Below are 16846 nucleotides of genomic sequence, written 5' to 3' on the forward strand. Positions count from 1 at the left end.
AATAAAATACTAACTGATTTCAAGCTTCAAATTACTAGAGAAAATTCTTAATACATAAGGTTTTGAAAGTTATAATTGGTTAAGAAGGCTTACAAATTCGTCATAATAGTGATAAACTTAATACTATGAGGGACCCCTTCCCCTTCAAAAGTGTTGCTCCATTTTGGCTTACCAACCATGAAAACCTATCTCATCAAACTTAGGGCAATCCAATTTATAAGGATGGGTTCCTCCATTAAATGAGTACCCCACTCAACCCCGAAACCACCTCCTCTAAAAAAACTACAAGAGCCTCAACAACTGGTTCTTTGAGGGGAAACACTAGGGGAACACTCTTAAGTTTCCCTTTGCCTTTTTCTTTAGCAAGGATAGTGCTAGCAGCAGGGTCAAATTGTTAGAAAAAATCCAGTTCAAAAATGGATTTCTTACACAATGGAAAAATAAAAAATTGAAAACAAAGCTGGTTTGTGATATTTATAGCAATATTTTTTTCCAAAAATATACTTTTATTTTGCACAAGACAAATCCTAGGTTTTCTAAACTTTCAACCAGATGGCCTTCTCTGCTATTCTCATATCATGAACTGCTTTAAGAGTGGGCTCGAAAAATTTCAAATTAAACAAAAAACCAAAAACTATTTTATTTAGTTTCAGCAGGAAAGTAAATCTCTCTCATATAGAAACAGGTAAAATTTTTATTCTTGGAAAATATAATTTATACTTAGAAATAAATTCTCATTATTTTCGAGCAGAATAATAATATCTCAAAGTTTTGTAACAACCTGTGTTTAGTGATGTCGGAGCAGTTGTTCTGGGACCACAATTCTGATGAATGAATTATATTTTATTATTTATTTGATGTCTAAGGGAATATATTCAGGTCGTATTAAAATTTCATTAAGAAATTTTGATGTTTGCATAATTAATTAAGTGAAAATGACTAACTCGTAAAAAGGGAAAAGCTGAGTTCTATTAGTTAAAAGGGTCAAATGGCTATAAAACCTTAAATTAAAGGACTTGAATGGTAAATAAATCATTAATGGGTTACTATGCATGGATAGGTTTTAATGAAATTTCAATGATTTTAAAAGGTTATTTTGGTAAATGGACAAATAAGTTGAAATGTTAAGTAAATTAAAGACAAAAGATATCATCTTCTTGCTTTCTTCTTACCAAAACCAAAAATCACCATTGAAGGATAGGGTTACGTTTGGTCAAGCTTCTTTTGGTGCAAGTAACTGATCTCGAGCCCCGTTTTTAATGATTTTTATGTTTTTGAGTCTGTTTTAGATTATTTTAGCTAGCCTGGAGGTTAATTTGTAAAACTGTTAAAGGTTGAGGGCTATGCCATGGAAGTTTTTTAATAGGTTTTGATGTTAAATGATAGATTATGAACCCTTATTGAAAAATAAACAGGTTTTGTAAAGTGACTTTTTATAAAAATGGCATTTAGGGACTAATTTATTAAAGGTATAAATTTTAGGGTTTTATTATCAAATGAGGGTAAATATGAGTTGTTTCAAGGTCTCTTGCATGTTAGCTTAACATGGATTTAGATTAAAATGGTTAGATTTTAAGTTATTAGCTTAAGGACTAAATTGTAAAAAAGTTAAAATTTAGGGGCAAATTGTTAATTTTACATAAATGTGAATTATGGGTTGAATTGAATGTTTGAGGTTAATTGGAGTACTTAATTGAATATAATTATCTATTTAGATCAAGATAAACCTCAACCAAACCAACATATGGTCAATATGTGGTATGTATTTGAGTTGCCTTTGAATGACATATTAGTTAGTTGAATTAGGATCTTGAAATGACATTTTGATGTGTGTTTTGATAATGTTTGGGTAAATTTAAATTGTTTATAAATTGGCTGAAAGGTCATGCATGAAATAGTTTTGAAAATGGCTTGATTTTAGGTAAATTTGGGTCTTTACGGCTTGAGACACGGGTGTGTGTTTCAGCCATATGAGGCACACAGACTGGTGACACAGCCATGTGTCATCTGATGATTTCCTTAAGGTTCAAAACAGTGAGTTACATAGCCTAACACACGGCGTAGCACACAGACGTGTGGGGTAACTCAAAGAGTTACATGGCCTGGCACACGGGTGTGTGATACGACCGTGTAACCCTACTCAGAGTGTTACATGAGTGAGGACACAGGCTTGGACACAGTCGTGTGTCCCTAGTTCAAAGGTTACATGGCCTGAGACATGGGCGTGTGACTCGGCCGTTTGTGACCCTTTTTTTTCAAATTTTGTATTTTTTCCTAAACCTCTCAAATTGTTTCCAATTGGTCCCGATTTGTTTCTAATATATTTTTAGGGCCTCAAGGGCTCGATTTAGGGACAACATGCATGTATATGAATGATTTATGAAATATTTAGGTTATTGGATGATATTATGTTGCACGGTTTCTAGTTGATCAGTAATACTCTGTGACCCTAATCCAATGACAGATACGGGTTAGGGGTGTTACAAGTTGTGTGTAACTTATTGTGTTTTTATCCTTACCAATGCCAACTATTTATAGGGAGAGTAAGTGAAACCCTAGTTGAATTAGTAAATACATTTAATGCTTACTTAATAGAAAAACAATCCCCTAGTTGAACTAGGAGAGAGATGGGATAATAGGGTGTACTTCTCCTTATAAGTATTATGTTGGGGATTCGGTCTAATTATACATGCTTCCTAGACTTTTAACTCAGCACTTTATAATTTAATCCAACCCGATACATGTTTTTCTATATCTCAAAATGGACATTATATAACATCCCGAATTAGGGCCTAGTCAGAATAGTGATTTCGAGACCAAAAACCCGAAATAAAAATAAATATTTTATGATTATTATGAGGTCTATGATATGATTGCATGTTTGTGTGAAATTTTCATGAAGAAAGTTTATGCCTAAAATGCTCAATTTGACTTTAGGGTCTAAATTGAATAAGTTGTGAAACTTTTAGTGTGAAATAGCTTTGGATTATTAATTAGAGGTCCTTAAATAGCAATTTTCCCAATTTCTATTTTTATGGACAAAAATGGGCATGCATGGATAAAATTTGAAAGTTTAGTAAAAAGGGTATTTTGGTCATTTGGTTAATAAAATAATAAAAAGGGAAAAATCAAGCAAAATTTGCTCATCTTCTCCATGCCATAGCCAAAATTCTCAAGCTCTCCATAGCTAGGGTTTTTCAACTTTTCAAGCTTGATTGTAAGTACTCCCTAGCCCCGTTTTTTATGTTCTTTGCATTTTTGAAGTCCTTGAAGCATGATCTATCCATTTCTAGCCATATTTTGAGCCAGGGTTTATGTTCAAAAACTTACCCATGTGTGACATGTTTTTATTTTGATGTTTAACGGAAGAATACGAAAGTTTGATGTGTGTTTAACATCTTTTACTAAGTGATTTTTTGATAGAAATGCATAGAAAGGACTTGTTTGTAAAAGGTGTAAAATTGAGTAGTAGAATATGAAATAAAGGAAAATGTGAGTTGATATGAGCATGAAATAGGTTCGTCTAGGCTTGGGTAACAAAGAAAATGAACACATTTCATTTTACAAGCCTAGCGGCTAATTTGTAAATATGTGAAAATTTAGGGGAAAATTATAATTTTTCCTAAATATAGTTTTTGGATTGATGTGAATAATTTGATGATTAAACGAGCTGAATTTGCTATTATAGATCAAGAAAAATAGAGTTCAGACCTAGACCGAGGAAAGAACAAGATTTTGGACTAAATATAATTAATTGTCCATATTTTGTACCGAAGTAAGTTCATGTGTAAATAATGCAATGATATATCATGTTTTAATATTTTATTAATGTATGAGTCACTATGATTAATTATTATGACAAATGTATGAATGATGAGCATGACATTGTGAAAAAAATCGACGAATATGTGATATCAAGAAAAATCTCATTTGAATCTTAGGAATAATTTAGGATACAATGTGACATGTCACTAGGAACAATGTGATTATAAGCTCATGAGATTATGTGTACATGTGACTATGTGAATCCGGGTGCTGGCCTTGTACGTTCTACCAGTGGTTGGGTAGCCCAACATGTGTTTGCGGTACCTGTCAGCTTGTGTGAGCAGCCTGTGCAGTTACGTCCTGACTGTCATCTTGTGTGAGTAGGCCCGTGATTAGATCGAGAGTGAGCAATGTGTGATATGTGATATGAGGTAGCAAGTGGCTATGTTTGAGGCACTATGTGCAAGCTTTTCGTGTATCCGATAGTATTCCAAGTGTTTAACGGGTAAATCGCTGAATTATGTGACAAGTAAGTCAATAATGAGAAAATGTGACAATGTGTTACAAGTTGGTACAGGTATGTACGAAAAACTTATATGAATGAGCTCAGTAAAAGTATGTGATGAACTTTTGGTAAGATTGAAATTGTGTAAGTTAAGCCTATGAATTTATGATAATGCATAAATAAACTATGTTATGTCATTGGTATTTATATATATATAATTATGTTGCTATTTATTTTCTTGTGGACGTACTAAGCTTTATGCTTACTCCCCTCTATTTTCTATTTTCTTATAGTATCGCCAAGCTAGCTCGGGGATCGACGGATGTCGGAGACGCGATTCACATTATCAATTGGACATTTGGGTATAGCTATTCTTAACATTTTGAGTATTGCATGTATAGGAACTTGGTTTTTTGTTATGTGTCATATTGATTAGCCAAATGTGTTGGCTCATTAAGGTATTATGATTATTTTGTATATGATCATGAGAGGTGGCTCATATTGATTATTGGGTTGTAACCCTAATTATTGGTGCATGCATACAAATGTGCTTAAGCTTTAATGTCGTTATGGTTGATGATGACTATGAGTGTGTGATGGATGGCATGTATGATTGGTGTATGAATTATGAGTTAATGTGCATGAAAATAAAGGTGATGTAAGTGTGTAACTTGGAAATAGGTTGGTAAACATGATAGACAAATATGAAATTGGTGTGGAATGCCATATGAAGGCATGATAGCTTGAATAGGTGCTATGTAGACATTATCAAGTCATAATTTAACCATGAATGTGGGTGCTTGAGTATTCTAATGTGCCATGTTGTATGCCAAGAAGTGAGTGTAAGTATGTAAGTGTTTAAGGGTGGCAAATGGCTTGGAAAATAGCCTAGAAATTGTCTACATGGTTAGATACACAGGTATGTGTGTAGGCCGTGTGTGACACACGGTTCGCCCCATGGGCGTATGATCCGGCCGTGTGTCCCCTGCACCATAATTAATGCAAACAGAATGCCTAGTAGTAAACACAAGGGCAGAGACACGTTCATGTGTCTCAGTCATGTGGAGGACTCGGCCTCAAGATATTGGCGTGTGCCTAGGCCATGTGAAGTCTGCACTTAATTTTGAGAATTTAATTCGCCACACAGCTTAAGCACACACGCGTGTGACCTTATTTTATTGATGTCATAGTCAGAGAGTTATATGGGCTGAGGACATGGGCGTGTCCCAAGCCACATGGGTGTGTGTGGCCACACGGCCAACCCACACGGGCGTGTGACTCTCCAAAGTATGAAAATTTTCTAAGTGTAGTAGAAGTTTCGAGAGTTTTTAGTTTAGTCCCGAACCACCCCCAACGTATGTTTTGGGCCTCGTAAGCCTTTGTAAAGGAACAATTTGCATGTGATTGGATGAATTTGATTTGGTCCAAATTTTATGGCTCTGCATTGTATGATAGTTTACGTTTAAGCCCGGTAATGCCTCGAACCCTATCCCAGCATCGGATATGGGTAAGGGGTGTTACATTTAATGGTATCAAAACTACAGTTTAGTTGATTCTCAGACTAATGTAGCATGTGTACGAATCTAGCTATACATGCCATACATGCATTATGATAGTGTGACGACTCCTGACGCTTTTGAAATTTGTTTTCATATAGTAAATGGATCCCGACAGAGCAGTGGCAGATGATGTTCAAAGTTACGCGCCTGTACCCGCTGAAAAGGCAACGTCATCTGATAGTAGACCCTTTACAGTTAGTCGAAGAGAAGGAGACAGGGAAGTCTTTCTCTACATGATGGATGTCTGGTACATAGAGTTCGTTCGAATGAACCCGAACGCTCAACCCCCTTCACCCCTGCCTATTCCTCAACCTATCCCCGTAGCACCCTAAGGTATGGACTTCGTGAGACTGGGTAGACCTCCAGTTGATAAGATTTAGAAACAATGAGCTGAAGAGTTCTGAGCTAGTAAAGATGATGACCCTGAGAGGGCCGAGTTCTAGCTCGAGAATACTATCAAAGTGTTTGATGAGTTATCATGCACAACTGAGGAATGCATGAAGTGTGTTGTGTCCCTCTTAAGAGACTAGGCTTATCAGTGGTGGAACACCCTTGTGTCGATGGTACCAAGGGAAAGAGTTAATTGCGAATTCTTCCAAGAAGAATTCCGTAAGAAGTAAATTAACCAGAGATTTATTGATCAGAAAAAGAAAGAATTCCTCGAGTTAAAACAGGGCCAAATGACGGTACCGAAATATGAGCGTGAATTCGTGAGACTGAGCAAATACACTCAAGAATGTGTATCGACTGAGGCCATCATGTGCAAAAGATTTGAAGATGGATTAAATGAAGGCATTCGATTGTTGGTGGGTGTCCTTGAACTGAGAGAATCTGTTGTGCTTGTAGAGAGAGCTTGTAAAGCTGAGGAATTAGCTAAAGATAAGAGAAAAGCTGAGTTAGAGTCTCGAGATTTGAAGAAGAAATAGATGGGTAAATCATTTCAGTCCTTAACTAAGAAACAGAGAGAGTTTAATACTCGATCGAGTGTTTCAATTGGGTTTTCAAACAGGAACCATGGGAAACAGTATTTGGGTCATAAGGCTCAAACTACTTCGATAGCGAGTGTGGGTAACGCTCGACCTAATAAACCTAAATGTCAATATTATGACAGACGTCACCTCAGTGAATGCTGGATGAATAGCTGAGCATGTTTCAAGTGTGGTTCATATGCCATTTTACCAAGGATTGTCCTGAGACGGTTGAAAAGGAAAAGTTTCAGAGTGCAAGATCGACATTGCTACTTCTAGAGGGAGACCACAGAAGAATTCGGGAAATGGAGCAAGTAGTAAGAGTGCACCTAGGGATCCAACTGGGAGACCCAAGGGTAGAGCACCTGCGAGGACTTACGCCATTCGCGCTCGCAAAAAGGCTACATCCCCTGATGTGATTACGGGTACTTTTTCTCTTTATAATACTTTTGTTGTTGCTTTAATTGATCTGGGATCTACCCATTCGTATGTATGTTTGAAATTGGTATCTAGCATGAATATGCCCGTTGAGTCTACAAAATTTGTGATAAAAGTGTCAAACCCTTTAGGCAAGCATGTGATAGTTGACAAAGTATGTAAGAATTGCCTTTTAATGATTAGAGGTCATTGTTTTCCGCCTAATCTCATGCTTTTTCCATTTGATGAATTCGATATAATACTTGGTATGGATTGGTTGACCATGCATGATGTAGTAGTGGACTGTGGAAGGAAAATCATTGAATTGAAGTGTGAAAGCGGTGATAATCTTCAAGTTGAATTAGATGAATCGGATAGCTTGCTTGTAGTGATTTCTTCTATGAATGCTTAAAGATGTCTGAGAAAGGGTTATGAAGCTTATCTTGTCTTTTTGTTGAATATGAAGGAGTCCGAGTTGAAAATTGAGTTAGTGTCGGTAGTATGCAAATATCCAAATGTGTTTTTGAAAGAGTTGCTCAGATTGCCTCCAATTAGGGAAGTTGAGTTTGGCATTGAATTAGTTCTGGGTACTACACCTATTTCAATTGCTCTGTATAGGATGCCTCTAACAGAGTTAAAGGAGTTAAAAGTCTAGTTACAAGAGTTAACGGATAAAGGTTTTACGAGACCTAATTTTTCTCTGTGGGTTTGCACCAGTGCTATTTGTGAAAAAGAAAGATGGTTCAATGAGATTGTACATTGACTACTGAAAGCTTAATAAGGCAACCATAAAGAACAAGTACCCCTTACCAAGAATCAATGACTTGTTTGACCAATTGAAGGGAGCCACAGTATTTTCCAAGATTGACTTGAGGTCTGGTTACTACCAGCTAAGAGTTAAAGACTCAGACGTACCGAAAACTGCATTTCACACGAGGTATGGTCACTACTAACTTTTGGTTACTGCTAATTTTTGGTTATGCCTTTTGGTTTAACGAATGCTCCCGTGGTATTTATAGATCTAATGAACCGTATTTTCTGACCATACTTAGATAAATTTATAGTTGTTTTTATTGACAATATACTAATTTATTCTCGTAATGAGGCTAAGCACGCCGAGCACTTGAGAACAGTTTTGCAAACCTTAAGAGACAAGCAATTGTATGCTAAGTTTAGCAAAAGTGAATTTTGGCTTCTAGAAGTCAGATTCTTGGGGCATATTGTTTTGGGTATGGCATTCGAGTAGATCCGAGTAAGATTTCAACTATTGTTGAATGGAAACTACCAAGGAATATGTTAGAAGTTCGAAGCTTCCTAGGCTTAGTCAGTTATTATCGACGGTTTATTAAAGGATTTTCCATGATTGCTACTCCGATGACGAGATTGTTATAGAAAGATGTTAAGTGAATGGACGGAAAAGTGCCAACAAAGTTTTGAGAAACTGAAGGCATTGTTGACTGAGGCTCCAATTTTAGTACAACCTGAACTGGGGAAAGAATTTGTGGTTTATAGTGATGCATCCTTGAATGGATTGGGTTGTGTACTTATACAAGAAGGCAAGGTGATAGCTTATGCCTCGAGACAACTAAAGTAAATTTTTATATAAAGTAATTTTTTGGGTTGGTTGCGAATAAAAGGGAGACTGGTTCTGATCTGATCTAGCAGTTCTACTGCAATTTATTCGTACAACGGTTTACTGCATTGTACCACATATACTTCAGCCTTGCTGCGTATTATTACCTGATCTGGCAGTTTAAACTGTAACATGTTTGTACAGCAGAATACCGTAATGCACTGTACTACATATATGCCAGCCATGCTGCGTATTATTATCTAAGTGCCTTAGTCTACATTCATGATGTGTAGGGTTGGATGGGCCTTTCAAGGTCCTATTTGGTGTGATTGGTTGGATGAGCTTTAACAGCTCTTTTAGGGTGTGATCGGGGAAAAGAGAGGTGTGTTGGCTAGATGGGTGGGTTTTAGTACTTGACTGCATTCAGACGCATTTGTTTGAGTATTCTGTGTGTACTTTGTGTGTTCTGACTGTTACATGTCCTGGGGTGTTGGTTCCGTGTTTGGTATCTGTTTTTGCATATATCTGTAAGTGTGTTTTGCTATTGAACTGTCATATGGGGTTCTCTTCTGCAATCTGTTGTTAATCATTTTGAACTCACACTGAGCTCGTGTAGCACACCCTTTTAGTGTTTCCCCTTGCAAGTACGTTTCTGAAACTCTAACGCTAAACTCGGTAAGTAGAGGTCTTGGATAGTCTCGGTTAAAATAATATATCAATTATCTTTTTAGTTTTCATTTTGATTTACCATTGATCGGTAGGGTTTTATAAAAACTACGATTCAAGTTCTATTTCTAGAATTTTTCTTGTAATCTAATTTTGTTCATAAATTAAACTTAACTTCGATATTCTGATTTGAAGTCTAAAAGATTAAACATTCTTGGTCTGTAAAGAGATAAAAATGTTTGTGATGGAATTTCAAATAATTTGTTTTGTAAAATTTTCCTACGGTCACTTCGGTGAGCAATGTAACCTCCAAGATTCGGTATAAACTCCTAGGCTGGGTTTTAAGGCATTACATTTAGTGGGATCAGAGCCAGGTTTGCAAAAACTCAGCCTGTGTTTCTACGTAACTGTATGCACACGTGATTGTTTTAAAAAAAATTTGAGAAACTTTACCATAGTAAGTTGAAAGGATGTGTGTTTTGGAAATGTTTTATGAAAACGAAATGTCTAAGACTCCGATGCTAGTCTAGGTGGTTATTCAAAACCGTGATACTAGAAATGTGGATTTTTGCATTTATTTTGTGTTTATTTCTGAAAATATAGATATCCTAAGTTAGGCACAAGACATATATGGATTCTGAAGGTAAGAAGGTTCGCGATGAATTGTCTGCTTCTCCGGGACGTCTGTCTGTTCAAGATTCAGAGGTCAGTGCGGTTCTGCCAACTTTAGGTAGTGATAACTCAGAGCTTGGTCTGAGGCATTGACTCAGGTAGTGAGAAAAGTGCTTGAGAAAGTGTTTGAGGCTAGGTTAGAGAGGACTGAAGAAATGCTTCAAGCTAGGTGTGTAGATTGTGGGAAGAAAAGTGATCGTAGTCCTTCAAGGTTGGAGCCTTGTTCTGCGAAGTGTGCTAGAACGCACTAGAGTGGTAATAGCGGTTTTGGAAAAGGTTTCGATAGTGGTGCGAGCGCTCCATGTTGTGAGCACTGTAAGAAGCATCATCGGAGTAATTGCTAGAAAAAGGCAGGAGCATGTTTTCGATGCAGGTCCACAGAGCATCGGATCAGGGAGTGTCCTCAATGAATTTGAGACAGTATGGTTATAAATGTTTCGACACTTAAATCAGAGCATAGTGATTGTGTGTGATAGGATAAATATGTATCTGCTTCATTGGTTAAGTGTTCGGAGTGTGTGTTTGAGATCTTAAGTTTGGTATGGTATTGTTCAAGCTAGACTGCACAACAGAAGCGTGGTGGTATAGCTTGTGTTAGATCACTATCCTGTTAGTTGAAAATTTCGAGGAAGAAATTTCTTTAAGAAGGGGTGAGTTGTAACACCTTAAATTTTGGGCTAGAAGTTTTAAGGTTTGTAAGTATGGTCAATAAGTAGGTTGTGCTATTGTGCTTAGTTGTTCGTTGAAGTGGCAAAATGGGTCTGCTGGTCTGGTGGTTTTTTGTGTGTTAATTTTCCTTTGGGTTCTAGGTTTGAGTCCTTGGGTTTGCGTTTTAAGTGATATGTTTTTATTTTGTTAAATAGTAAATGATGGTTGCTAAACTGACTAAAAATTCGACTAAGGCAAGCGCACCTATGGAACAGTAGTATAGTTATGGTGAGACTGGAAATATCATATTTACAAGGACTAAAAGTACTAGTAATTACTATCTTTTTATTATCCAATCTAAAAATTAAAGGGATGTTTTTAAACTAAAATTAACTATTTAATTAACTAAGAACACGACAGAAATAAAAGTTGGAAAATACTTTTGGAAAACAGATGGAGAAGACAATACCCAAGGAAGAATCCACCTAAACTTCACTTTCTACTTCTGAACTAGACGATTTATTCACTTGACTTAATCCGTAGAAATCCCTAGTTTAAATTTATTTCTCTCTCGAGACTAAAAGCAACTGACTCTAGGTTGATTAATTGAAATCTCTTTCTAATTAAAACCCCTATTGTCGTATTAACTCAGTCTATGGATTCTCTTATTAGATTTGACTCTAGTCCGGCAAATTTATGTCGTCCTATCTCCAGGATTACAATCAAATCTGCTTAATTATGGAAGATCTACTCTTAAACAGGGACTTTTGCTCCACTGAATAAGCACATCAAAACCTGAATTAATATCCTAGAATATTAAAGTAAGGATTAAAACTCATAATTAAGAATAAGAACAAGTATTTATCATATAATTCAAAAGATAATAAGATTCATCTTAGGTTTTATCTTCCCTAGGTATTTAGGGAATTTAGCTTATAATGATGGAAGAAAACATCTCAAAATTGGGAAAATAACAAAACATAAAGAAACCCAAAAACTTCGGTAGAACTTGAATGAAGATCTTCAGTCTTAAAGTAAATCCTGCTTCCGAGCTGATTTCAATGGCTGTCTTCGAGTATTTTCTACCTTCTACTCTGTGCCCCCCTTAGATTCTCTCCTCGTTTGTTTAAATAGACTTTGGAATGCCCAAAATAGCCCAAAATTTGCCTTTTCCGAGTAGAATTGACTTGGGCTCGACAGGGACATGGCCGTGTGCAATTCTGATATAGTTTTAAGTCGACACAGCCATGACACATGGGCGTGTGGCTTGCCCATGTGTCTAACAATGGCGTGTGGATTACCCGTGTGGAAGTATCTGGGCCATGTGTAGCACTAAAATAAACCTATTTTTTTCATTTTTGGCCTTTTTCTTACACTTTTCGCTTTGCTATGCTCATCTGGATATAAAACATGAAATTAAAGGATTAGGAGCATCAAATTCACTAAATCTTATGATAATTCATCCAAAAATATGCCAAGCACGGGATTAAAATATGTTACTATTGAGGTTTATCAATAAACTGCTTTTAAGTTTTAAATTAATAACTAGTTTTGTTATTAGGATTACTTTTATTTTTCTTTTCTTTTTTATTACAGCTTGTTTTTCACATTCTCCTCTCCCTTTCCCTTTCTCTAGTTTTTGTTTTATCTTCTTTTGTTTTTGGGAAACAGTTTTTGCTTGTAGATTTTGAAGAGTTTCTCTTCCTTGTCGTTGAGTCAGTGTAAGGACGTCATTAATCGTAAATCAGGTGTGGGTTTTGAAACTCTTTTAATTGAAATGCGAATTGTTGATTCAATTTCGTGGTATTTTGTAATTTCGCATGTGATCTGAAACTTTTTCTTATTGAATCAAATCGTCAATTTTCTTGTGTGAAATTCGACATAGTTGTATGTTTTGGAAGTTACCAATCAAAGGGTCAATTTTTGTGAAATGGTTTGAATTTGGATGTGTTTTTGGTTCGGTTTTGAATTATTAAGGGCTAGAAGGTAGTTTCGGTAACGGATGCTTGTTCTACAGCCTATTTTAGGGTGGTTTCGTGACCACACAGGTGGTCCACACAACTGTGTGCAATTAGGAATTAGGGTTTTCGAGCAAAATCTGGTGCCACACGACCATGTGACCAGGTCGTGTGGTCGCTTTAGGGATTTTTGTCTATATCCATACAGTCGTGTCCCTTGGACACACAGGAGTGTGTGTTTGGGAACTAGGGATTTAGTGATTTGGTGTCACACGGTTTAGCCACACAGCCGTGTGGTTGATTTAGGGATTTAAGGATCCCATATGGGCGTGTGTTTTGGACACACGGGTGTGTGAGACCCTCACACAACCGTGTATGCCCTGCACTCAATTTTAGCACAAACAGACAGAGAGTTACATAGCCTATTCACACGGCCGTGTCCCTGGCTTACACGGGCGTGTGCCTCCCTCCACATGGGTGTTTTGACCCCCACAAGGTCTAGGTTTTTTAACACGACCGGAGCGCACAGTCGTGTGGTCTTAAGTTATTTATCATTGGTTCTGAGTATGTAAGTGATTTAAGAATGTGTCTGTTGTCTAAACCCTTGGCTATTCTTTAGCGGGGGTAATTAGAACTCTGAATGGGGTTTTTTCGTATGTGTTATTTGTGACTATTGTATGAGATGATTGGTTCTAAATTCGGTTGGATTTGTGTACATATCTACTTCTGTCTGATTATCTTTCGTTGTGTTCATCATTTTCATGAGATTGTATGCATACATACATTTGCATAAAGTAAATTTTTGGGTTTGTTGCAAATAGAAGGAAGACTGGTTCTGATTTGATTTGGCAGTTCTACTGCAATTTATTCGTATAGCCGTTTACCGCACTGTACCGCATGTACTTCAGCCTTGCTCGTACAATTATCTGATCTGGCAGTTTAAACTGCAACATGTTTGTACAGCGGACTACCGCATTGCACTGTACTACATATACGTTAGCCCTGTTGGGTATTATTATCTGAGTGGCTTAGTCTACATTCATGGTGTGTAGGGTTGGATGGGCCTTTTGAGGTCCTATTTGGTGTGATTGGTTGGATGAGCTTTAACAGCTCTTTTAGGGTGTGATCGAGGGACGGAGGTGTTTTGGCTGGGTGTGTGGGTTTTAACACTTGACTGCATTCATACACATCTGTTTGAGTATTCTGTATGTACTTTGTGTGCTCTGACTGTTACTTGTGATGGGGTGTTGGTTTCATGTTTGGTATCTGTTTCTGCATATATTTGCAAGTGTGTTTCGCTATTGAGCTGTCATCTTGGGTTCTCTTTTGTAATCTGTTGTTAATCATTTTGAACTCACATTGAGCTCGTGTAGCTCACCCTCTTAGTGTTTCCCATTGCAGGTACGTTTCTGAAACTCTGACGCTGGACTCGGTAAGTAGAGGTCTCAGACAGTCTCAGTTAAAATAATATATTAGTTATCTTTTCAATTTTCATTTTAATTTACCATTGATCGGTAAGGTTTTATAAAAATTGTGGTTCAAGTTTTATTTCTGGAATTTTTCTTGTAATCTAATTTTGTTCATAAATTAAACTTAACTCTGATATTTTGATTTGAAGTCTAAAAGATTAAACATTCTTGGTTTGTAAAGAGATAAAAATGTTTGTGATGGAATTTAAGATAATTTGTTTTGTAAACTTTTCTTACAGTCACTTCGGTGATCAATGTAACCTCTAAAATTTAGTCTAAACTCCTAGGCCGGGTTTTGGGGCGTTACATGAATCCAATATGATTTAAACTCGACTTAAAAGCTCAAAACTCGTAATTCTCATCATAATCCCATCCAGAAATTCTACTCGCGCAGACTTCACTAAAATGGTCATAACTTGAGCTCCAAAACTCAAAATCGAGTGATTCAAAATCTGTTTCGAAGCTAAGAGATAGATATTTGAACACTATTAAGACATTTCAACCCAGAAATTCCTAGATTTAGTCCAAAAAGTTTTCGCAAGTCTGCTAATTTCCTAAACTTAAAAATTGGTAGCTTTGGTGAATGGAATTTAATAAATTTCACCCCATCCGTGCATGCATCATTCCCTCTTCCTTGAAAAGATTCATCCTCAAATCTTTTCTTTGATTTGCTTGGTCTTTGACACTATTGTTGGGCCTTGAAGTAGTGTGAGCCAATCATATCCATGGGTCTAAAATTGGGTCTTGAGACTCACATCAAGCTTGGTGACCTCTTGTTGCAATTGAGTAGTATATTTTCGCTTGCAAGTGGTGACTCCATCCTCAACCATGAAGGATCAAATAGCTCTAATACCTTTGTTATAGAAAGAATGATTTATAGAGGAAGAAGAAAAAGAACAAATAACATTTTTCCTCGATAAAAAAATTTCATTCATCTCATGCCTTTTCTATATATTGGCAGTAAGAGAAGGCAGTTACAACAAGGTTGTTACTAGCTATTAAAAGAAACAGTTACAATAAACCTCTCCCAATAAGAGATCCTATCTCTATGAAATGCCTCATTTCACTAAAGCATTCAACACCCTAAATGCCCCGTTCTATTAACTAATTTAACTGAAAACATTGTTTCATAACAATTAATTCTTAATTCCTTTTTTATAGAATTCTAACTTATTAATGCTAAAATTGTCCATTTTTTTATCGATAATTTTTCTTAGATGCTACTTAATTAAATATGCTTAATTATTGAATGTTATTTTTACGTCTAAACTTAAACTTTAATTGGTGTATAACTCTACTACTAATAAAGTGATAATTAAGATGCTTAGGGTTCAATTCAAGTAATAATTCTATTTTACAGTTTTTTAAAAAAGATAAAATTAACACAACCTTTTTATGTCAATTTTTTAATTAATAATTACAAATTAAATTATAATTATCACAATTTTTATATTTTATGCTTAGAGTTTTATTCAAGTAATAACTCCATTTTAAATTTAACACAACTTTTTTAACTAATAATTCTAAATTAAGTTACAATTATTTTTAAAGTTAATTTAATAATATGATAAAAAAATATTTTCTCATTAGTTAAAAAAAAATTTGAACTTGTGATTTTGTTGTCTATTTTCGAAGTATGCTTGGTTATTGGATTTAATTTAATAATAACTATGTAATAATATATTAGTTTGTTCAGAGTTTTAGAAGATAAATAGGAAATATCAGGAGTTGTTAATTAATACAACCATCATTGGATTTACACAAATATCTCCTTAAATTTACTACTGTACACTTTTGTATTAGGTATTGATTTTTTTTTTTTTTTGCAAAATCTCTATCTTGTTTTGTTCATTTAGGTGATTTTCAAAATAAATTTTAGGTTTTTTAGTTTTTTTTATGTTAATGTGATATCTAGTATAATTAATGTATATCATATTTTTCCTTATTTGTATCTAATTTATTAGTACAATATTGTATCATATCATTTCTTTCTTTCTTTCTTTGTGAATTTAGTTTCTATTATAAATAGGCTATCATATCATTTCTTTCTTTCTTTGTGTATTTAGTTTCTACTATAAATAGGCTATGTAACCCAATCTAAATTAAGACATAATGCTCACATAAATTCATTCCTCTTTTTTTTTCTTAAGTTTGTAACATGGTATCAAGAGCTTAGGTTCCCTTTTTTTTATTTTTTTTCTTTTCTTTTCCAAGTCGTGTTCTTCTTATCTTCTGTTTTGCCTAGCGGCGCAACAGTGTCAACCTCCAGGCCTACTATCGTCCGCCTTTCTCCCTCTTACCAACCTTTTCTTTCTTTATTCTTCTAATTCACTTGGAATGTCTTCTCTCTTTTTAGTTTGTAGATCTAATTTATGGATGGTGTTTGTCGTCACTAAAACTCCAATTTTATTTTTTCCCTTTTTGGTCATGTTTCTAGCTTTGTCCTCTATTTCTTCTGCTTTAGTTGTCTATTACTCCAGGCCATATTCCTATTTCTCGGTTTAGACAACCAAACGCTTATTATCGGTGGTTGGTCGTCGTCTTCCTTGTTCTACTTTGTTTTTTGATGTCCTCCTCTCAGTTTAATAACTCTTTTTGGGGGCCTTATGTGAGCTTTCGTGGTTGTTTTATTTATTTATTATTATT

The sequence above is a fragment of the Gossypium hirsutum genome, chromosome A09 (assembly GCF_007990345.1).
Source record: "Gossypium hirsutum isolate 1008001.06 chromosome A09, Gossypium_hirsutum_v2.1, whole genome shotgun sequence".
NCBI classification, from domain to species: Eukaryota; Viridiplantae; Streptophyta; class Magnoliopsida; order Malvales; family Malvaceae; genus Gossypium; species Gossypium hirsutum.